General features: G+C 34.2%; 1 protein-coding gene across 1 annotated transcript in view; it reads right to left on the bottom strand.

Annotated features, from left to right (window-relative positions):
* The window catches only part of atxn1a (ataxin 1a), a 205,691-nt gene that overhangs the window by 152,090 nt on the left and 29,380 nt on the right, over positions 1–24,221 (bottom strand). Inside the window, exon 2 of the mRNA XM_056480057.1 lies at positions 744–933. The gene's annotated coding sequence lies outside the window, so the exon portion shown is untranslated. The remainder of the gene's footprint in view (positions 1–743; positions 934–24,221) is intronic.

Raw genomic sequence — 24,221 nt, 5'->3', positions numbered from 1 at the left:
AGATTAGAAAAAAGTTGCCTGGTCTGATGAGTCTCAATTTCTGCTGCGACATTCGGATGGTAGGGTCAGAATTGATACTGCCCTGTATTAACGGTTCAGGCTGCTGGTTATAGAGTAATGGTGTGGGGGATATTTTCTTTGCACACTTTGGACCCATTAGTACCAACTGAGCATCATGTCAACGCCACAACCTACCTGAGTACTGTTACTGACCATGTCCATCCCATGACCATGACCACAGTGTACCCATCTTCAGATGGCTACTTCCAGCAGGATAATGATCTGCGATCATCTCAGACTGGTTTGTTGAACATGACAATGAGTTCACTGTACTCAAATGGCCTCCACAGTCACTAGATCTCAATCAAAAGAGCACCTTTGGGATGTGGTGGAACGGGAGATTCGCGTCATGGATGTGCAGCCGACCAATCTGCAGCAATTGCGTGATGCTATCATGTCAATATGGAGCAAAATCTCTTAACATTATTTCCAGAGAGAGAGAGAGAGTTAGAAAGAGTGAGAGAGACCACTTATATCAAATATATATACACATCATATCAAATAAATATGATGGTCTTAAGCACTTTTAAACCGTGCAAACTGTAGATTAAAATTCAAGGATTTCCAGCACCCGTATGAACCATAACCATTATGAGTACCTGAGTTTTTCAGTTGAAGGCCAATAAAGTATTGACCACAAGCCAGTCCAGAAGCACTGAAATGAAAGAAATATGCTGTCTTACCTAGTCGGAGGATATCGGTGTATCTTGCCCAGGTAGAAGTTTGGGATGTTCAATGTGAGAGAAGAGTCCGTCTGTGATGGCGAAGTGTAGATCCCTCCTCCTGCTGTTGTCTACTGAGGGGATGGCTTAAGATTCCCACTCTGTCTGTCCACGTCTGCTTCTGTCTGGCTCCGACTATCCTCACCATTCCCTGACAAACAAACAGAGAGGTTTACACTAAAGCGATGAGGTTAGAGGTGCAGAGCTATACTATCATTTCCTCTATTAGACTGCTAGAATGCAAATTTGGTTATATCAAAATGCTTTTTAGACCAATCAACATCCGTAACTGCACTGTATGCACAGAAATGGCTGTCCGTACTGGCGGTATGTGAATTTGAGAAAAAGGTAAAATAAACACGTTTTGAAATCCTCTCATAATGCTACCGTCACTCCTCTTGAATATGTAACCAAGGTAACAAGAGACTAGTTGAGAACGTACTTTAAATAGTTTCAGCCATATGAACGAGCTAGACTCTGGAGGGTTGGGGTTTCCTTTACTATCAGACTAAAACCACTGTTCAATCTATTCATTAGACGATAAATTAGTAATTTAGGTGCTGTATAACATAAAACTGTGTCATGAATTTATTTTTTTTACATAAACATTGATAAGAAAAACATCTTGTGCAGAAAATATTAGAATGATTTGTTTCAAGGCATACAGTAAATGCTAACAAGCCATTTAAATTCCACAAATTTATATTGATTTAGTAAAAATACAATTTAAAAATGCTTAAATTACAGTTAACAAGCTAAATATTACATGACATTATATTATATTACATTACATTATATTATACTATATTATACTAAATTATATTATATTATTTTATATTATATTATATTATAGAATATTATATTATATTATATTATATTATATTATACTATATTATATTATATTATACTACTGTATATTATACAATATTATATTATACTATATTATACTATATTATACTATATTATATTATATTATTTTATATTATATTATATTATAGAATATTATATTATATAATATTATATTATATTATACTATATTATACTATATTATATTATATTATACTACTGTATATTATACAATATTATATTATACTATATTATACTATATTATACTATATTATATTATATTATATTATATTATATTATATTATATTATATTATATTATATTATACTACTGTATATTATACAATATTATATTATACTATATTATACTATATTATACTATATTATATTATATTATATTATATTATATTATATTATACTACTGTATATTATACAATATTATATTATACTATATTATATTATATTATATTATATTATACTACTGTATATTATACAATATTATATTATATTATATTATATTATATTATATTATATTATATTATATTATATTATATTATATTATATTATATTATATTATAGTGACGTCGAGAAATCTCATTCGCTTGTGGAAATTAATTTTAATTAATCCTAATCAAAAGCATAAATCGGGGTGTCACGGTGGCGAAATGAGTAGCACAATCCCCTCACAGGAAGAAGGTCGCTGGTTCGAACCTCGGTTGGCATTTCTGCATGGAGTTGCGTCCCTGCGTTCGCGTTTCCTCCGGGTGCTCCGGTTTACCCCACAAGTCCAAAGACATGAGGTACAGGTGAAATGGGTAGGCTAAATTGTCCGTAGTGTATGTGTGTGTAAATGAGTGTGTATGGATTGTTTCCAGTGATGGGTTGCAGCTGGAAGGGCATCCGCTGCGTAAAAAACATATGCTGGATAAATTGGCAGTTCATTCTACTGTGACAACCCCTGATTAATAAAGGGACTAAGCCAAAAAGAAAATGAACGAATAAATGAAAAGCATAAATCACATTTACGTTTCATAAAATATTTTGGCAATGCCATTAAACCTGATTTATATTTAGAAAAAAAGCTGAAAATTCAGCTTTCCATCACAAAAATAAATGATATGTGACAATGTATCAAAATAGTAAACAGTTATTTTACATCGTAGTAAGATGTTGACATATTAACACTTTTTGATGTACTTGTGATCTAAGAAATGAAATGAATGAATCCATTTAAAACATTCCTCTGATTTAATGCCATTTCTTTCATTAGTACTGTAAGTGTACATTCCTCTACACAAAGACATATTTTTAAAAACCATAACATGTTTCTTTTTCCTTAAACCATCTGACCTCTCGGTTCAGAGTATTGGTTCATTGGAGGGCCGAATGCTGTGAGGAAAGGCTGTTTAATCAGAATCGCTCTCCACGTCTCTGAAGCTCCTGGGGGAGACACACTCACAAAACAAACACTGGACACTATTTATAGACGCCTGTCGACATAGCAACCACTCTTTGTTTGTTTGAATCAGAAACTATTTCTCCTTTTTCCCCCTCAAATGTTTCGCTTCTCGCTTCAAAGCAGACACTGAGAATTGAGACGCTCGCTTTTGTGTTCGCCCAAAAAACAAGAGACAAGGCCGGAGGATGTGCTCCAACAGGACGATTTTGTGCCTTCGGGTACGGACTACATGTGCTCTTCAAAAATTTGCTATGTCAAATCTATTCTGAGTAAACCACAAGTTAAGCTTGTTTAATCACATCAACCACGGCAGCGTGTAGTATTTATGAGAGGAGAGAAGTCGCAAGCTGTTTAAAGTCTATTGGTTAAAATCAGAACACTTCATTTGCTCCAAACTGATTATTTTACCCCCAGGCAAACAGTTTTTTCACCTTCAAAAGCTTTCCAACTGACATAAATCACTGTACAATTTAATTTACAACTAAGTATTTCAATGGTTTTCACTGAGCTTCAATTATATTGTGATGTATAGGACATAATTAGTAGTTCATTCACTTAATAATGAGGTTTATGATTTAGAAAAACGAATCCTGTGGAGAAAATTTTACGTTAAAAGTCTTCAACATCAATGTTTTTCTTTCTTTCTCTTGAAATGATACTGGAGTGAGTTCTCCAGTGAGTTTTACTTGCACAACAATGCCTAAAAACATGGAAACGGCACGTTTATGAAGCAGACATGAATGTATAATGTCGGACAGACGAGCATACTCACACATAAACCCTTCCTTGTCTTAGTCAGCAGCGCTGGGTTTTGCTGACTGATCGAAAAGGCAGGAAAGTCTACTACTGAGAGTCTGATGCCCCGCCCACTGTCAGTCAGACCTCGCCCACCTCTTCCTTTACAGCCTCTCGGAATAAAATGTGCAAAATGTGCATCTTTATGAGGGCAATAACTTGTCATTGGGCCAATTGTTTTAAATAGACAGTACTGTGTGTGTAGATAAGGTATAGAGTTGTGTATTTAAGGTTAATGCCCTGGGGACAAGCTTTTTTTTCTTCTTTTTACGGTTTTTATCATGTTGTAGGAATTGCAGACATCATATTACGTTGCAGAATGTCTTGACATTATCAAGGTGCAATTTTAGATACTACTTAGTCATAGTAACAGTATTAACAGTTAGTCAAGTGATGTTTCAAAACCTAATCGTACACAATCACAGTCAAAATAAGATACAGCAGGCTTACTGGCACTATAGGTAATAATAATAATAATAATAATAATAATAATAATAATAATAATAATAATAATAATAATAATAATAATAATAATAAAGTAAACCTTTCCTAAATAGTGTTATTCATATTTTCCAAAGCTTTTATATTAATAATGCTATACATATTTATAGCACAAACATATGGCAATTATATTTATTATTACTCACTGCAAAGAATTACTTAAAATATTTTGTCTTGTTTCTGGTTCTAATATATATAAATTCTTTAATAAAAAAGCATTTTCTAGACAATAAATAATGATGCTTTGTATTCAGAAATGATACAATACAATCAAGTCAGTTTTTCGTTAGAACAATTAAAATAATCTGCCAATTGGACAATATTTTGGTTTAAAATACGATTATATTACTTTCCGCTTTGGAAAATTATTTTGTCTGTTTTAAGAAACCTAATTTTTCTGAAAACATTTTTTTCCTACTTGTTTATAAATGTTTCGTGATTTAATGTTTTATTTGTACCAGAAACAAGACTCAAAGTAAGTGCAGTGCTTTTATTATTATTATTCTTTATGTAAAAAATGATCAAAAGAAATAAAAAACAAAATAGCAACAAAACTTATCAACTTGTATTTTCTTCTATTCGATTGTTGTATATTATAGTGTAATGGGCCATTTGATACTGTTGGTTGTGCAACTTTTTTTACTGACCAAGTTTGTGGACGCCCTTATAACAACACAGATCACTCTGCCTATTCATGCCAGAGTCCCGCAGAAAAAGCGATTGACAGGTGGAAATTTGTATGTAACTTATCTTTATTCATTTATGATTTGATTATGGGTAAAACAAAGACCATGCGGGTCAGGTAGTGGAAACGATAGGCTACAAAATAATTTATTCAATATGAATTAATTATTCATAAAAAATTAATTCACTTCTGCCAATGACGAAGATGCCATCGTCCATCGCGATGTTTCACATTAGACATCGAATGATGCCAAATTGGTTGACATCGCCCAACCCTAATATTAAATAGTTGTGTTTACAAAAGAAAAATGGAAGGAAAAAAAGCATTCTGACATTTTTCTAGTTTAATATTAATTTGCGACAATTCTATCTTCAACTGGTAATTAACATTTACTCATGATTTAACATTTTGAAGAATTTATGTTGGTGAAAATGTTTTCTTGTATTTTGACATCTTCATTATATTACATTTGCAGAAGTTATTATGTACTTGTATTCTAATGCAAGGGAAGTTTTTAAAATATTCTGTTAATATTAATGCAACTTATCAGAATATTGTATTTATTTAAGAATTAAACAACATGCTTTGACATATCACTGAATTTATATCTCCTGGCAGTACTATTTTTTACATGAAAATGCACTTTGAATTCTTTAGTGTCTAGCTAACACAATAGTTGTTTTATATATGGACCATTTTGAGGGATGTAAACAATAACAATGGTCCCAACGCATGTCCTTTTTTGCAATTTTAATTTCTATAGCTTCTGAGAATTCAAAAAGAGTCACATATTGAAAAATATTGTTATGATAGCTGTTTTTACGTTAAGTTATGATTGAATTGCCTCTTGTTACAGTTATGAAACAGTTTGATAACAAGCAGGAAATGTTTAGGCCAATGACATGACCACATTGAAATGGTCTATATAATTATTCATTTTTATTTTATTTTTAACTCCTCCTACTTAAAAAAAGAAACATCACCATTTGTTTCTGTTTCCCATAATCCAGCAGCTGAATAATTCTCTCATCTTTCTGACCAATGACAGAAGGTATTCGTTTAATGGCAGATGACCACAAACCACAAACACGTCAAGGAATATTATTCACATGCTAACAATGCCTAGAGTAAACAGACTATTTCATTGAACACAAACTAAACCAAAACACTGCCAGCTCAACATTAGCATTATTTCACAAAGATGGGTTTTTGTACATGTCTGTCTGCTAAAATATGCATCTTTATTTGCTGGCGATCAATCAGTCTAAGCATACAGTCACGTAAACTGTACTTCTGTCTCTCGCTCTCGTTTTCGTTTCTAGAAAAGAGGTTCCTCCAAAAATAAAACACACACCACTAGGGTTATTCCACACTACACTGAAGTATACGGTAATAGCAAAAAACACAGACAGGAGCTTTAATCTCCCACTAACAAAATGACCTTCATTGCTCCTATTTCTGCAGCTATGGTGTGTGTGTGTGTGTGTGTGTGTGTGTGTGTGTGTGTGTGTGTGTGTGTTCCGGAGGGCTTTCAGTCTGTAAAAAATTGATAATGCCAAGTTCATCTGCCTATTCGCATTAGCAGCTGTGTTTATATTGCTAAAGAAAAGGTTACAAATGTCTTAACCTCAAATTTCCTACTCCCTTTTTCACACACACACATCCACTCACTCACATTTTTAACTAACAGCAGTAATGTTTCCAAGATATTTATTGTTGTATAGGCTGTGTGCAAAGTATACATTGACGACCTTGGGCGTTCTCAACTTTTCGCTGATGTTAGTTGGAGTAATTAAATGAAATTGCATCTAATTTATTAATAAAAAGTAGGTTTTCAGTGTTTAGTGGGAAATATTTAGTGTATTCTGACCTGATAATTTATTTTGGCTTACTTTAGGTCAAACTATTCAAACAATGCGTCTAATTCGACTTTACTTATAGGCAATATGTGGAAACAACCACCTATTTTATGAGAAAAGTCTTGTGAACTCTTGTCGTGTCTATCGGTGCTCTAAATCTGCCAGTTTCAAACTGTTGAATGACGGATTATACATTCACAATGGTATGAACCATTACAGGGGTGGTCAAATAGATGTCTGTTATTTTAACTATTAACATTATTATTCAAAATACAGATCAGAGTCAACTTTTTCTCAGGTTCAAAGGGCTGACCCTCCCATACATCATGTTTTGACGTCCTTCAGTGGGATCAAGCCTTAATTAGGGGGGTCAATCCACCCTCAACCCTCCTGTAATTTGCTCCCTGTTTATAGGCAGCGATTAACACTTAAATCTTACTCTATAACAGGGGTGCCCTCTTATTAAAAGCTAAAAACCAAACTTGATTGAGGACTGTGGGCTGAAGGTAAATATACCAAACTGCACAATAAAAAAACGCAGGTTTTCCACAATTCATTCAGGTTGTCCCAACACAAATAGATTAAGTTAATGCATTTAAGAGGATTGAATATAAAATAATTTGTGGCCAAAAAATCTCAACAATTGTGTTTAAGCTCATTTTACATTAGTAGGTTGAACAAGCAGCGAAATAATTTTTTTGGAGTGTTTATTATATTAAAGTTACCATGGGTAATTTCTTAATTTATTTCATATTATTAATAAATAAATACACTTAATAATATTAAATAATGCAAAAAATTTTTTATTTTAAAATGAACCTATTACAATAGAAACATAATTCCTTTTTTAACACTAAAGAAATCAATGCCGAATATACTAGTAAAGCTGCACCTGCCTCTGTATTCTCTTCTATCATTAAGAGACAGTGTATGTATTAAAAACCGCCAAAAAAAACTACTACTCTTCTAAGATGGGATGGTGGGCCAAATGATAGTTTACCAAGGGCCAACTTTGGCCCGAGGGCCCTAATTTGGGCATCTCTGCTGTATAACAACATAAAACTTTCTGCATTTGTCAGAACAAATTGCTTTATTTATTAACTTTATTTTCATAAGGATATTCCCCAAAAATTGCTTTAGTCAAACTTTGTCATATTATGGGTTTCAAAAATGGTTAAAATAAACCGATATGAATTTGCACTCACCCTAAAAGTATTCTTTTTAAACAATAATATAAGTTTTGAATCTTAAAGACTAAAAGGTTTGCTTTATTTATTGATTTTTATTAATTTCTCCTATAATAAATAAGGGTGTTAAAACATTACCAGAAATCACCAACTCTTACTGGAAATGAAAGACTTTTCTCAGAGAGGTTTCTCAGTGTCTGTGTATCGCTGTTTCTTAAAATACTCTGTGAACTAGGACTTTAACACAAAAAAAGATATTTAGAAGAATGTTCAGGCTGTTCTGTTTAATAAAAAATACGTGTGAAATATTACACAAAACAGCATATCCTAAAGCATGTTCTTGATGCTCTATTTCATAAAATACTATATAATCTTTGGATTTAACACAAAATAAGATATTTTGAATAAATATCTGACTGCTCTATTTCTAAAAAAAAATACTGTAAACTGTACATTTAACAGATAACAAGACGTTTTGACAAATGTTCTGGCTGCACCATTTCAGAAAATATCATGTGTAATCACATGAAAAACACTAAAAAAAACTTTTTTGAAGCACGTTCCTGCTCTTCTTTTTTAACATAAAATACCATGTGTGAACTATGACTTTGACACAAAAGAAGATATTTAGAAGAATGGTCAGGCTGTTCTGTTTCATAAAATACCAGGAGCAAACTAACACAAAATAGGATTTCTATAATTTTTTTCCCTAAAATAAATAAGGGTATTAAAACAAGGATAAACCTGAAAATAAAAAATCAAATGATGACCTTTAAAAATATATTTTTTAGCAACAGAATATATGTTGTTTCCCCTTTTCTTTAAAAAAAAATGTTAGTTATTATAATTTTGCTATCATGATTATGTAATATGTGCATTTAATATTGTTTTGACACTATTAAAACAGATGCATTTGTCTCTGGTGGATAAATGTTCTCTACATCATGGCAAACATTTGGCAGAAATTACCAACTGAAAGACTTCAGGTTTCACTGTGTCTGTGAATCACTGTTAGTGTGAGCGGCCTCATTCGAAGCTCCTGAATGAAGCTCCAGCAGAACACACACATACACACATTACATAACCACTAACACACATACACACCATATCGGTCAGCTCAAAGTTCTCGTGCTCAGCACAGATGACTGACCTCTGACCTGTTGGCACGCAGCAGCTCGTCACGCAGCACAGCGCTGACACACACAACCAAAACAGACTCTAACACTCCACCCAGAAGAAGACGATGATATGTCGCGCAAGTGTTTAGTGGAAAACAAAAGAAGATATTTTGAAGAATGTTCTGGCTGCTCCATTTCAGTTTAGAACTATGACTGAAAACAAAAGAAGGTATTACAAAAAAATGCTCCATTGAGAAAAACACTCCAGTGACTGCTCCATTTTAGAACTAACGCTTTACACAAAATAAGATATTTTGAAGAATGTTCTGGCTGTTCCATTAATAAAATACAATGTGTGAAATATAACACAAAACAGGATATTCTCAAGCATGTTCTGAGTGCTCTATTTCATAAAATACTATGTGAACTTTGACTTTGACTAATACAAAAGAAGATATTTTGAAGAATGTTCTGGCTGCTACATTTCATAATATATGGTGTGAACTTTGAATTTAACACAAATGACATTTTAAAAAAATCTGACTGCTTTATTTTTTAAAATACTGTTAACTATGACACAAAAGAAGATATTTTGAAGAATGTTCTGGCTGCTCTATTTCATAAAATACCACATGTAAACCATAATACAAATGAAGGCATTTTGAAGAATGTTCTGGCTGCTCTATTTCATTAAATACTATATGGAGTTTGAATTAAAGCAAAATAAGATATTTTGAAAAAATACCTGACTGCTCTATTTCTAAAAATACTGAGAACTATACACAAAACAAGACGTTCTGACAAATGTTCTGGCTGCACCATTTCATAAAATATCATGTGTAATCTACAACACTAAAATGCTTTTTGAAGCACGGCCCAGCTCATAAAATACCATGTTTGAACTATGATTTTTGACACAAAAGTAAATATTTTGAAGATCGTTCTGGCTGCTTCATTCCTTAAAATCATGTATGAACCAAAATTAAATTAAATGAAAAACAAAAACTAACAAAAGTCATTGAAAAACTGAATAAAATAACAATTAGCAAAATGATAGTTCTCAGAATTCATTAGAAAATATTCTTTGGCAGAAAATCAAAACAAGAAATTTTGAAGAATGTTCTAGCTGCCTTATTTCATAAAACACTGTGTGTGAACAGCTTTTATTGCAGATCATAAGACTGAGATAGCCTGTGCCAGATAATCAACCTTCATGTCATAAAGCGACCAGAGTTTAGTATTTGCTTCTGTGAAATTACGTAATATGTAAATGAAGGTTTTCAGTCAAGCAGGATGTCAGGTATGGTTCTATTTAAGAGAACCTGATATTGGTTATTTATTTGCTTAATTTTCTTTCCACTAATCACAAATAGAGGGATGTTAAGAGTTAAGGTCTCCCCTTTAGATCTGAACAGTTGCAGAGTAAGTCCTAGCACAAACAAAAGAAACAATAAACCCCAAAACTCCTAAATATTTGTCTATTTTCAAAAGCACAAGAGCTAATTATGTCTTTGTACTGTAAATTATATATTTTATTAATTGGAAGAATTAATGGACCTGTTTAATTTTCCCACAAACATGTGACAAGTGAAAAAACTATAGGGTAATTAGTAGAAATTTGTGAATCATTATTGACTTACTGAATATTTGCCATTTTGCACACATTCTTCTGAAGACTGTAACAAATCAGCTTTAATGATATTAGGGTTAAATTAATGGAAGCATGTCAAATTTTATTTACCACAGACTTTTACATTACACACTTTATATGTTATTTTAAAAGATATTTTGAAGAATGTTCTTGCTGCTCCATTTAAAAAATAATATTTGAACTTTGGTTAACACAAAAGAAGATATTTTGAAGAACGTTCTTGCTGCTCCATTTCATAAAATACTATTTGAATTTTGGCTTTAACACAAAAGATGTTTTGAAGAATGTTCTCACTGCTCCATTTCATGAAATACTATTTGAACTTTGGCTTTAACACAAAAGAAGATATTTTGAAGAACGTTCTTGCTGCTCCATTTCATAAAATACTATTTGAATTTTGGCTTTAACACAAAAGATGTTTTGAAGAATGTTCTTGCTGCTCCATTTAAAAAATAATATTTGAACTTTGGTTAACACAAAAGAAGATATTTTGAAGAACGTTCTTGCTGCTCCATTTCATAAAATACTATTTGAATTTTGGCTTTAACACAAAAGATGTTTTGAAGAATGTTCTCACTGCTCCATTTCATGAAATACTATTTGAACTTTGGTTTTAACACAAAAGAAGATATTTTGAAGAACGTTCTTGCTGCTCCATTTCATAAAATACTATTTGAATTTTGGCTTTAACACAAAATATGTTTTGAAGAATGTTCTCACTGCTCCATTTCATAAAATACTATTTGAAATTTGGCTTTAACACAAAAGATGTTTTGAAGAATGTTCCCACTGCTCCATTTCATAAAATACTATTTAAACTTTGGCTTTAACACAAAAGAAGATATTTTGAAGAACGTTCTTGCTGCTCCATTTCAAAAAATACTATTTGAACTTTGGCTTTAACACAAAAGAAGATGTTTTGAAGAATGTTCTCACTGCTCCATTTCATAAAATACCATTTAAACTTTGGCTTTAACACAAAAGATATTTTGAAGAATGTTCTCTCTGCTCCATTTCATAAAATACAGTGTGAACACAAAAGAAATAAAATAAAAAGATCTGACTGCTCAATTTTTTTTAAATACTGTGTGAACTATGATTTTAACACAAAACAAGACATTTTGAAGAATGTTTTGGCTGCTCTATTTCATAAAATACCATGTGTGAACTATAACACAAAATGAGACATTCTGAAGAACGTTCTGGCTGCTACATTTTATAAAACAGTACTGTATATGAACTCAATTTAACAATACGATATTTTGAAAAAAGAAGATATTTTGAAGAATGTTGGAAACCTGTAATCACTGTGAATAAAACAATTACTAAGAAAGCCAATGGTTACAGGTTTCAAACACTCTTCAAAATAAATGTTCAACAGAAAATCAATCTGTTCTCGAACAAGCCAAGAATGTGTAAATAATGACAGATTCTGTATTTTTGGTTGAACCATCTCTTTAACAACAAAATTACCAAATAACAAGAATAAAAGGCACATGAATAAACCCAGTGCCTCAGCAAATACTTTTTTACAGTGTAGATGTGCTGTTAAACAAAGTCGTTGCTTGTTAAATCACTTATTACTGCTATTATAAGTGCTTCGGCGGTGACATACAGAAAGAAAATAAATCCTTCAGACACACTTATAGAAAAAACAAAACAATCACATACGACTGTGCCAAATTCAACCCCTCCCACATAAACACACACAACCGCATGTTCACACACACCACCAGTCGGTCCAGGCCTACGCTTCTGTTATTCACTTGCTATGTTGCTGCTGGTTTGTTTCCCAACACTGTCACATCCAATGAGATTCTCCCTCTGTCCTGGCTTTCTGCCATTCAGTGAGAAGGACACACACACACACACACACACACACACACACACACACACACACTGTAAAGACCCTCTTCTGTCGCTCTGACCAAACCCTTGCCTCCATCAGCATTACTTCTGTGCGACAGGGCACCATCAGCCTGTGCCGGTCCAGACAAACACACACAGTTCTTCACTACAAGGACAAATCCAGTGCGAGTTTAATACAGGGATTAGAACAATCCAAAACACACACACCAACACATCTAAACCCAGCTCTATACACCTGCCTGCTCTAAACATCTTTCTCATTTTCAAGAAGTACACGTCCTAACAAAAACATGCTGTGGTGGTGTTAAGGGGTAATATATGTTAATATATTCCATGACACTGAACGATGAATTCCATTTATATATATATACTATAATATTTATATCATATTCACGTCAGATTACACCATCTCATCATTACCATGGTACAACAATTGTCAGTATATCAAGATGACTGAAATATAATCCTGCATATGTATAATCCTGTCAAATGGTAAAGCAAAATGTATTATAAATGCATTACAATGATACAGGTTCAAAAAAATCATAGTGACAAAATAGTAAACACGACAGAATTATGATGATGCGTTTTAAACAAACATGATAAGATCATGGTTATACCAGTGGTGGTAGAATGCCAAAGAAAATTAAGATATATTAAATAAACCATAGCAATAACATGCCTAAAAACAAGGTAATCCCAGGGTACACAGTATGTCAAAAAACCGCAATAACATGGTGCATGTCTAAATGTACAGCAAGATAATGACATAGTGTATGTCCGGAAACATAGAAATAACATGATATGTATGTCACAATACCCTGATATACGTCAAGGCTTATTAATACTTTGGTGGATGTCTAAAAGCAAAGTTTATTTCAAAAACATAGCAATAAAAATGAATGTCTAAAACAAGGTACTAGCAGGGTTTATGTCAAAAAGCACAGCATTAATTTGCTGGTTATATGAAAAACAAGGTAATATTCCATTGTAAAAAGTGACTTTACTTTTAAGACTGAGCCAACTCATTGCCATTAAAAGTGACAAGTTGATTTCATTAAAAAAAAAAAACATTAGTAAACCCATTGTAACTTGGAACTGTTGAGTTTACTTTTATATTAAAATGCACATTGGTAATTTACGTAATAATTTTAAGGTAACAGATTCTCACTTTTTTAAAAGTAAAGTCAATTAACCAAATTTTACAGTGCACATACTATATCTAAAACAAGTAGGTAATGTTAAGGTACAGTCTAAAAACAAGTACACCCTGTAAAACGCTTGTTTGTTGTGTAATTACAAAATAATTACACAGCACAACAAGTAAAACATATGGTAATGTCATAATTAAAAAATCTGAAAATATCTGAATTGCAAACGAAAAGATCCTCCCTGTTGTTCCACATTGGTAAAAAATGCCATGTCCTGCCTGAGAAGCTCAAACTTTCCCTTCAAAAAAAAACTATGAATTTCTATGTAATATTGAATCCATTTATTGAGAATTTAACAAGAGAGCATTGATTGAACCCTTGTAGAAACACCTCAAATCCCCCCTCATTTTTTTGTTTCTTTCCTTTTCTTTTTCCTCTTCCCTCCACTTTTCTGTTCTGTCTCTTATGCATATAATATTAATATGATGTTACAACTTCTATTTTAAAAGAAAATGTATACATATGTAAAAGTTACAATTTGTACTGATGTAAAAAATGTAATAAAGAGTATGTTAAAAAAAAATATATATTGTAATTTCATTTCATGTTAAAACATGTACCATAAAAAAAAATGGGAACGCGATTTTGAAACAAAACAAGGTAGTATCAGGGTATGTTTTAAAATGTGTCTGAAACAACTTTTCAAAATAAATTAATACATTTTAAAAACTCATTATGAGAATCACTATGCATCTCTAGCTAATATGCAAGATGCCCCATGCACCAAAAAAGAATTAGAAACACCATGGCAGAGTAAATATCCAAAAATCACAGAGATACCATGGTAATTCTTTGGTAAGTGCAAGCTGTCCTTCCCACACTGTAAAAAAATATCTATCATGTAAAAAAAAAAATCCATTTATTAAATAAACTTAACAAATTTAAGTCAATTGAACTCAAAACAATTAAGTTGACCCCAAATGAATTGTGTTGTTTCAGCTCACTGTAAATTCATTGTAAAGTCGTTTAAACAAGCGGCAAATAATCTTTTTTTGAGCATATTTCCACCTCTCCCTCCTCTTTTTCCCAGATGGTAAGGATGATCACAAGTGTGTGCTTTGTGAAGTCAGGATCTCCTCTTTTAGAGCTACAGTTTGTAAGAGCAGCGCAAAACAGAAGAGGAGTGAGAATGAAACACCACAAGCTCACAGATCCATCAACGACAGTCCCGTGACATACCCTGTACATCACACATACAGTTGAAGTCAGAATTAATAGCCCCTTTTTTGTTTTATTTCGGCTAGAATAAAAGCAGTTTTAAATTTTTTAAAAACCATTTTAAGGTAAACATTTTTAGCCCCTTTAAGCTCTATATTTTTTCAAGTGTACAGAACAAACCAACGTTACACAATAAGTTGCCTAATTACCGTAACCTGTCTAGTTAACCTAATTAACCTTGTTAAGCCTTTAAATGTTACTTTAAGCTGTATAGAAGTGTCTTGAAAAATATCTAATAAAATATTATTTACTGTCATCATGACAAAGATAAAATAAATCAGTTATTAGAAATGAGTTATTAAATCTATTATGTTTAGAAATGTATTGGTTTCATTCATTCCTGGTGTTCTTGTGTAAATCCACCAGAGGTTGCTGTCAACTGACTGACTAATTGATCTACGAAAACCCCCAATCCACCTCCTTCTCTAAACCCAACCGATAGTGTTTTCAAAAGCACAGATTGACCCGATCACCCCTTTCCTAAACCCAACCAGATGCTCTACTATTTCCGTTAGAAATTTGAAGTATAGAACCGTCTGTACTCTAACCGCTAACATAGGCCACAATATATTGCCCGTTGGATGTGAATTCAATTAGAACTACAAATTCAGTTAAAAAAAGTATAAAACAAACTACAAACATGGCTGACGCGTAAGACCACATTAATATTTATACAACTGAAAAAGATTGAAATCATGTTTTCAGTGTTATATTTCATTAGCGACTACAAAGTGAACTTCTATAAAGACACTTTAAGACATTACCTACTGAATGCTTAATTATCCTCAGACCTGAGGAGATTTCTCTGCATGAAAGACCAGAGAATGGCTGATTATCCTGCTGCTACATCTCCATTAAAGGGTCACGAAACACCAAAACACATGTTTGAGATGTTGACAGTCATATATATGTGTCCCACGCTCCTAAAACACTATTAGGACACATATATTTCACAAAAAAAAGTGAAAATTGGTTGTTTTTGTGCGTAAATTCGTTCTTCCGGATTGAAAAAAAAATTGAAGTTACGTCACGGTGATTAGATCCTTGTGTGAATTCCAGCGTGTAGACTGGCTGCCTGTACCAGCAGATACAATGTGACATCTTTGAGCTTTTAGCATTCATTCATGAGAAAGACTAGGTTCAAACCAATCAGCACGCTCTATCGTGAATGAGGCGCAACTTCATTAATATGCATGAAAGCTTCGAAAACTGTTTTTACCTGTTACAGTGTTCAGACGGCAGAGAGACGCCACGTTGTGTTGCCAACCATAATTAAAACAAGTGGAAGAAGAATAATTGTTTGGAGACATGGGTCATCAGTGTTGCGTTTATAAATGTGCTGCAACAAAGGTTTTGTTTTCCTTTTCCGGTATGAGAGCGCAGCTGGACTCATGTGTGGATTACAGTGGTCTGCTAACACGTGACAAAAATATGTTTGTAAGGAACATTTTTTACCCGAGAGCTTTTCTCATCTGGAAATGCTGAAGTCCGGATTTGTCACTGGTCTCCTTTTTAAAAAGATGCGGTTCCAGTTGGTGTTGATTGTCCTGTCTCTACAGATTTGGTCAGTGTGTGATCAGTGTTCTTTGTTTATGTTTGTTCAGAGGCAAAGTTAGCAAGTATCGCCAGCAGTACTTGTTCAGTTTTTAAAGACATACCTTAATCAAAATGATTTAGTTACTAAGTTTACAGTACATTAATTTCACTACAATATAATTGACTGAAAGATCCGCTGTAAACGCTGCTCTCCGAATTTAAACATTTAAACACCTTAATCAAACTATTACCATCATGTATGATTGTCGCCGCATTTTGTGACAGGATGGTCTATACACACACGGCTTTCTGACACTATTCTCTGCACCTACTGTGAAATGCGGAGGGTTTTTTTGGTATCAAACATTCCATTAAAACTGCACTCTTCCAGCAGTTCCTCACATCCAATATCTCATTTGTAATGGGGCATACATGAAATGTAACTGAATGAAAGTGATAGGTCAAACTGCAGTTAAAATCAACAAATTAAGGATTTGGCAAATAATTCGATTACTGATGTCCATGTAAACATAGTCACTGTCTTTCTCCCCTGCGTCTGTGTGTTGTTTTGCCTCTGTGAAAATTAGCACATGCTCAAACTGAAACTCCCCTTTTCATGCAAACCCTTTTTTCTTTCGCCACTCCCACCTAAACAAAGCTGGACTCACCCCCCTTTCCTGACTTTTGTCAAACTAGAGGTGTGAAAACACCCTGTAGAGACCGGGGTGGGGGGGGTTCATGGCTTTTTAAGGTGGCCAATTAAATATGTAAGAAATGTAGATGATGCTTCGAGATGATTGACATAACTAAACAACATAACAGTCTGCAAATGAGTGATGATGTACTATTTCCCAAAGCTTGCGTATTCTTCTGTTTCACACTTAAAAGTCATACTTTTAGAACGTAATACACCAAGTATGCGAACTAGGACAGAGCATACTGTAGTGTAGACCCGGCAGACAGACAGCAGGGGTCTGCTGATTCCAACCAAACCAACCAGATTTCTGACAGCAAAACCTTTTAGCCTTCCTGCGTGCTCTCATACAAACAGTCTGTTAGCATTACAGACTAAGAACCGCCAGATAAAAGGTCACCAAGCCTTTGAGAAAACCTTTTTCTGTCACTTTCAATGAAGACTATTACATAACTCCACCATGGTAGTTACAAGCCCCTCGCTGAAAAAACCCACAGGAAACAAACGCTAAAATACAGAAGCGACCCACAAAATAATCAGGTTGACGGTGGGACGTGCGACACATGATACGACCGATTCTGTAGACAAAACCTGTTTTACAGAGCCGAGTTATTTTTCAAAGAGCGAGAGCAAACACATCATGTGACCCCACCTTGTGATTTTCATCAGGACGGGTATTTGAGACCTGCGCGCCTGGAGTGAAAATGCTTGATCATACTATGTTGGTGACTTTAAGACGGCTGCTATGCTCTAAAACTAGACACATGAAGAGTGTGTGTACACATCAGGGACCCTGATGTCTGGTCTCTGCAGGTCTCTGTTTCTGATGACCCATGCTTATGTAACGGTAGATGAAGACACACACACACAATCACACACTTACACTAGAGAGCACTTCTTGCTGCTGTTACTTAACACACTCTGGGTCTAAGGGTATCTGCCGAGATGTGAGGCATTCTGGTGGCAGGCCTGAACAGCAGGGTCTGAAAACTTTCCCAATTCCCAGCGGAGAGAGCAGGACTTCCGTGATCAACAACAGCCACTGTTTTAAAAAGCCTAGTGAGTGTGTGTGTGTGTGTAGAACAACAACGATATCCTGGAGAAAGGAACAGGCATCTGTAGCTTATTGCAATCATACAGATCTTTAAATAATAAAACTTTACAAAACTTTATTAGAGGTGGCACAGTGGCTCGGTGGTTAGCACCGTCGCCTCACAGCAAGAAGGTCGCTGGTTCGAGTTCTGGCTGGGCCAGTTGGCATTTCTGTGAAGAGTTTGCATGTTCTCCCCATGTTTGCATGGGTTTCCTCCAGGTTCTCTGGTTTCCCCCACAGTCCAAAGACATGCGAATTCGATGAACTAAATTGGCTGTAGTGTATGAGTGTGTGTCTGAATGTAAACATGTATGGGTGTTTCCCAATACTATGTTGCAGCTGCAAGGGCATCCGCTGCATAAAACATATGCCAGAATAGTTGGCGGTTCATTCCACTGTGGCGAACCCTGATAAATATAAGGTGAGGGAAAATGAATGAATTAACACTTTATTAGACACACCTGCTTGATAATGCAAATATCTACTCAGCCAATCACAGGGCACAAGCTTAAAAGGGATAGGCTACATCTGAAATCACCTAGTACTCGAGTAGGTACTACATTTGATATAGAATTTAGTACACAACCGCTAGAAAAATAAGTTCTATAAAGTATTAATGTCAGTATTATGAATGGAACTTGAGCTGCGTCCCAATTCACATACTTATACTACGCCCTATGTACTTTTTTGTAAAGGAAAAGTATTTACTTTTGAGTGTGTAAGAGAAAAGCTTTGGGACATACTACTTCCTTGTAAACAGATTGTTATGTTGCTTAGTTACGTACCCTGTCAATCATCTCGACACATCATCATTTCTTTCATATCTAATTATCTATGTTATTGGAGAAGCAGCAGCATAATCTGCCATTCGCTAGTCTTTCATGCAGAGAAATCTCCTCAGGTCTTTGGGTAATTATGCATTCAGAACTTAATGTCCAAACATATCTTTATATAAAGTTCACATTGTTGTTTCAGATGAAATATAAAATGGAAAATGCAGTTTAAATATGTACCAGTTGACTAGATATTGATTAACAGTCATGCAAACAAATTTACCAAAGCCTCTCTACCTGATGGTTGGTCTTGCGTCCGCCATGTTTGTAGTTTGTTAACACTTTGAGTTTGCAGTTCTAATTAAATTCACATCCAACGTGCAATGTCTTGTGGGCAATATTAGCAGTTAGAGTATAGATGCCTCTACACTTCGAATTTTTACGGAAAATAGTAACCAGTCCAGGAAACCTTGGCATATTCTTTTTAACATACTATGGTTTGGGACATACTAATTCTATTTTCGAATACTATTATGTGAATTGTATGCGAATTAGTATGCGAATTGGGACGCAGCATTGGAAGTGCTACATTTGCCATTTGTAATGATCATGTGAACTACCATTATGAATTCTCTCTGCTAATATGAATTCTCGCATGGCATTATGGGATAGCATAGCATCCATCGGAAGCGCACTTCAGAATCTCGCCGGAAGTAGCAGGTCATTTAAACTTCTCGCATACTGTTTTTTTAAATACTATGAATTCAGACATACTATTCAAAACTCCTGAGACAAATAAGCTATATCTCTGAACTTTATTAATAATTCTATATAAAATGCTGCGCCTCCCACTTCCTTTATTTAGTCGCAATGACTTCTGGGACTTCAAGAAAATTTTACTCTCAAGTCTGCATCGACGCATCCTTGATATCAAGAACACATCGGGGAACTTTCATGCGTCCTCCGTTCTTGCAGTCATGAGTGGAACTGAAATTTGGCGGTTGATGATGACGTTACACGAAAACACAAGATCGCTGAAGAACGAATACTAAGAAACAGCCATTCAAACCAGTCTAAATCCTTCCTCATGGCTCCTGATGATAAACTGAGGTCTTATGAAGCAAAACAATGAGTATGTGGAAGAAATTAATTATTAGCTTTAATCCACAAACAGTTCTATGCGCAAACAAACGTATAGTGAGCATGAGTTTCCGGTCTTGTGATGACATATGCGCAAGTGTGCACTCATTCGTTTTAGCAAAAATGGTTCTGTGATTGTCCAAGATGCAGAAACTGCTATAAATGATGCTTGCTCCATTCTGATAAATAAAACTTGCTTTTAAGTTTGACCAGGCTGTGGTTTAAAGCTAATAATTTAGTAAATAATGTTCAATTTCCTACACAGACCGATCGTTTCACTCTACAAGACATCAGTGTGTCGCCAGGAGCCATGGCTATTATTTTGGACTGGTTTGTATGTGTTTATTTTAAAACAACAACAACAAAAAACCATAGACTGCCATTATATGAATCACCAAGGACCACGAATTCAGCTAAAAATCTTCTTTAATGTTCTACTGAAGCAAAAAAAAAAGTCGCCTACATCTTGGTTGATCTGAGGACGAGTAAATTAATTATTTATTTTTTGAGTGGACTATCCTTTTAATGGATTTAGGCATGATTATGTGGTGAACTTAAAGCAGGAAACAATGTTGATGATGGTGTGGGGGATCTTTTTTATTATTTTATAATTACAGTGCAGCCATCTTGTTTTTAGGCCTGTTACAATAATGAATACACTGACAATATATCAATAAGTTGCAACAAAACAAAAAATATAGACGGTTTGGAAGAGGTTATCCAAATGTCTGTTAAAAAAACTTCACAAATAATGTTATAGCCATTCTACAAGGACGTTTATACTCTACATCACCGGTGGCAAAATTAATATCAGGAGATGGGCTTTTTTTAACATCAAATTACAGAATCAAAGTAACCTTTAAGCTAGGCAGGGGTGTAAAACTCAGTTCCTGTAGGGCTGCAGCTCTGCACAGTTTAGTTCCAACCCTAATTAAACACATCTGATCAAACTAATTGAGTCCTTCAAGCTTGAAACTTACAGTTAGTGTAAGTGTGTTGGAGCAGGGTTGGAACTAAACTGTGCAAGGCTGCGGACCTCCAGTAACTGAGTTTGACACCCCTGTTTAAGGGGCATCATTATTTACTCACCCTTGTTTTGTGCCTAACCAGTTTGAAGGTTGATAACAAAAGAAGATAAATTAAAGAATGTTGGAAACCTGTAACCATTGACTTCCTTAGTATGTTTTCCTATTATGGATGTCAGGGGTTACACATTTCCAACATTCTTCAAAAACTCATTTTAATCAAACTATCCATTTAAGAATAAAAAAGTTTGTCCCTTAAAAATGTCAATGCCTGTTTGCATTATTATACTGTTGTGCGATCATTGTATTATCAGTTGCATAAATGGTTTTAAAGAGACAATAATGTCACCTATCGCTGTGACAATTTCCGTGACAATATTTCCAATAACAAAAATTATTTATCATGACAGGCGCATTTGCGACGGCTAATTCCACTAGGATGTGTCATGTCATAAAGTATGTCGGTATGGATCAAAATCTCTGATCAGTGTTTCCAGAACCATGAAAATGCATGCTTTTATGAATTTAAAGAGTTAGTTCACCTCAATAAAAGAAAATGTATTGTTTTTGTTCTGTTGAAGACAATAGAAGATTATTTGAAAAACACTTGAAACCTGTAACCATTGACGTCCATTGTTTTAATTAAATGTATCCAACATTCTTCAAAATATCTTCTTTTGTCTTCAACAGAACAAAACAAGCCCCTAAACTGATTTGGAACAAGTAAACGGAGAGTAAACAATGACATAATTGACATTTTTTAGTGAACGATCCCTTTAAGCAGTTATGAAAGTGTAACAAATAAAGTGACCAATGAACGTACATTCCTGACCAATATATTTTCTCAATTCACTCTGTGAGTTAATTTAAGACCTGTATTTTACTTTTCTGATCTTTCCCCTCATGGTAAACAGATATAGGACCCCTGAGAGGTATCAGGGGATCCCCTGACTGAAGTTTCAGCAATGACCCCACTAGTTTCCACACACCATATCGGTTGCACCTCAAAACATTGAGCTTCCAGCCCACGTAACACGTTTACAGATTCAACTACAAGAGCACGCGAGGCCTGAAATAGCTCTTCTCTGCATACACTCACCCTCCATAAACCGCAGAGTACACACCCATTTCACACACAACGTAACATAAAAAGCATGTAAAGGCATTTTCCCGGCACACTCAGAGTAAAACACGAGGTGACACAATCCCACACAAACATACATCTCCTTGACAGTCCATTCTGAAGATGAAAGAATGAAAGTGGGGCAGATGATGACGAGAAAAAATTTACAATGACTGCAGTGCAATGAAAACACCCCAAACACACACACACACACACACACACAATTTTATATGCATAAACACATCTTTGCTTCATTATACCGTCACATTCAAATCCGCATCACCGGAGGGAAAACAGCCCAGTCTGCCCTGCAGAACCACAGAGAAGCACCAGGATAATTGATAAGTAATTGAGGGAAGGATCTGGGGTCTTTTAATTAACTGAAATAAAAACTCTGCACAGTTTAAGTAACAGAGCAGTGGTTACCGAGAGGAGAAGCCCTTAAGAAGAATTCCCAAACTACACTGCAGCGCTTGATGTCTTTTCAGCTGACCCATTTAAAGAAAAAGTTCTCATCAGAAACAGAAATGCTATCATCTGACCTCTAGTGATTAGTTAACATGATTAAACTGCTGTGAAAAAAATTGAATAAACTAAGCGAGAGTGCAAAGCTGTCATCTTTCAGAAAAAAACCTGCAGCTGGTTGACTCTGATACAAGATTATTTGTGTGATATAGTGTATATATGTGTGAGGTGACATAACTGACTATTAAATATTATTATTAATTTCTATTTATCATTTTATTTTCAATATTTTTTATAATAATAACAAATATTGTTGATATTATTATTATCTACACACACACAGATATATATATATATATATATATATATATATATATCTGCGCACCTTCATGTGTAAAGCTGCCGTGTAGTTCAGGTCAAACCACGTGATCTGCGCAACTAGTCGAAGTCAATCAAAAAGCGGCACAGCAGAGCATTAAAGTCGTCTAGTTGGTAGAACCTCTAATATATATATATATATATATATATATATATATATATATATATATATATATATATATATATATATATATATATATATATATATATATATATATATATATATATATATATATATATATATATATATATATATATATATATACGCTTTTTGATTGACTTCGACTAGTTGCGCAGATCACGTGGTTTGACCTGAACTACACGGCAGCTTTACACATGAAGGTGGTTCACTGAATAAAACTGCTCTCGGATCATTTAAAATAATTTTTTTAATTTTATTTTTCTTATGTCAGCGTCAAAAATTCACATGAATTTTTAGTAAAATTTAAATCGTTAAACAGATGCCAGTTATGTCGCTCTGTGCAAATACCCTTGAGCAGATGCTTGCTAATCACGTTTACGAAGCGTAGACACGGACATATTTAATGAATGAACAACACAATCTTACGGCAATTCGTAACTTTTTGATTTAGTGGCTAATTCGTATGAATTCGTACGATCTAATGCGTACAATTTAGTACGATTTGCTCATCCGCCAATTACGGTTGGGTTTAGGGATGGGGTTAGGTGCCACGCCTCTTTTTTAAAATCGTACAATTTCGTACGACTAAACTCGTATGAATTCGTACGAATTAGCCACTAAACTGTCAAAACGTAAAATACTTACGTTTTCTCGTGAGATCAGGCTGGAATGA

Source organism: Danio aesculapii, chromosome 19 (assembly GCF_903798145.1).
Source record: "Danio aesculapii chromosome 19, fDanAes4.1, whole genome shotgun sequence".
Classification (NCBI taxonomy): domain Eukaryota; kingdom Metazoa; phylum Chordata; class Actinopteri; order Cypriniformes; family Danionidae; genus Danio; species Danio aesculapii.
The sequence above is the reverse complement of the archived record's forward strand: the minus strand, read 5'-3'. Positions and strand labels throughout refer to the sequence as shown.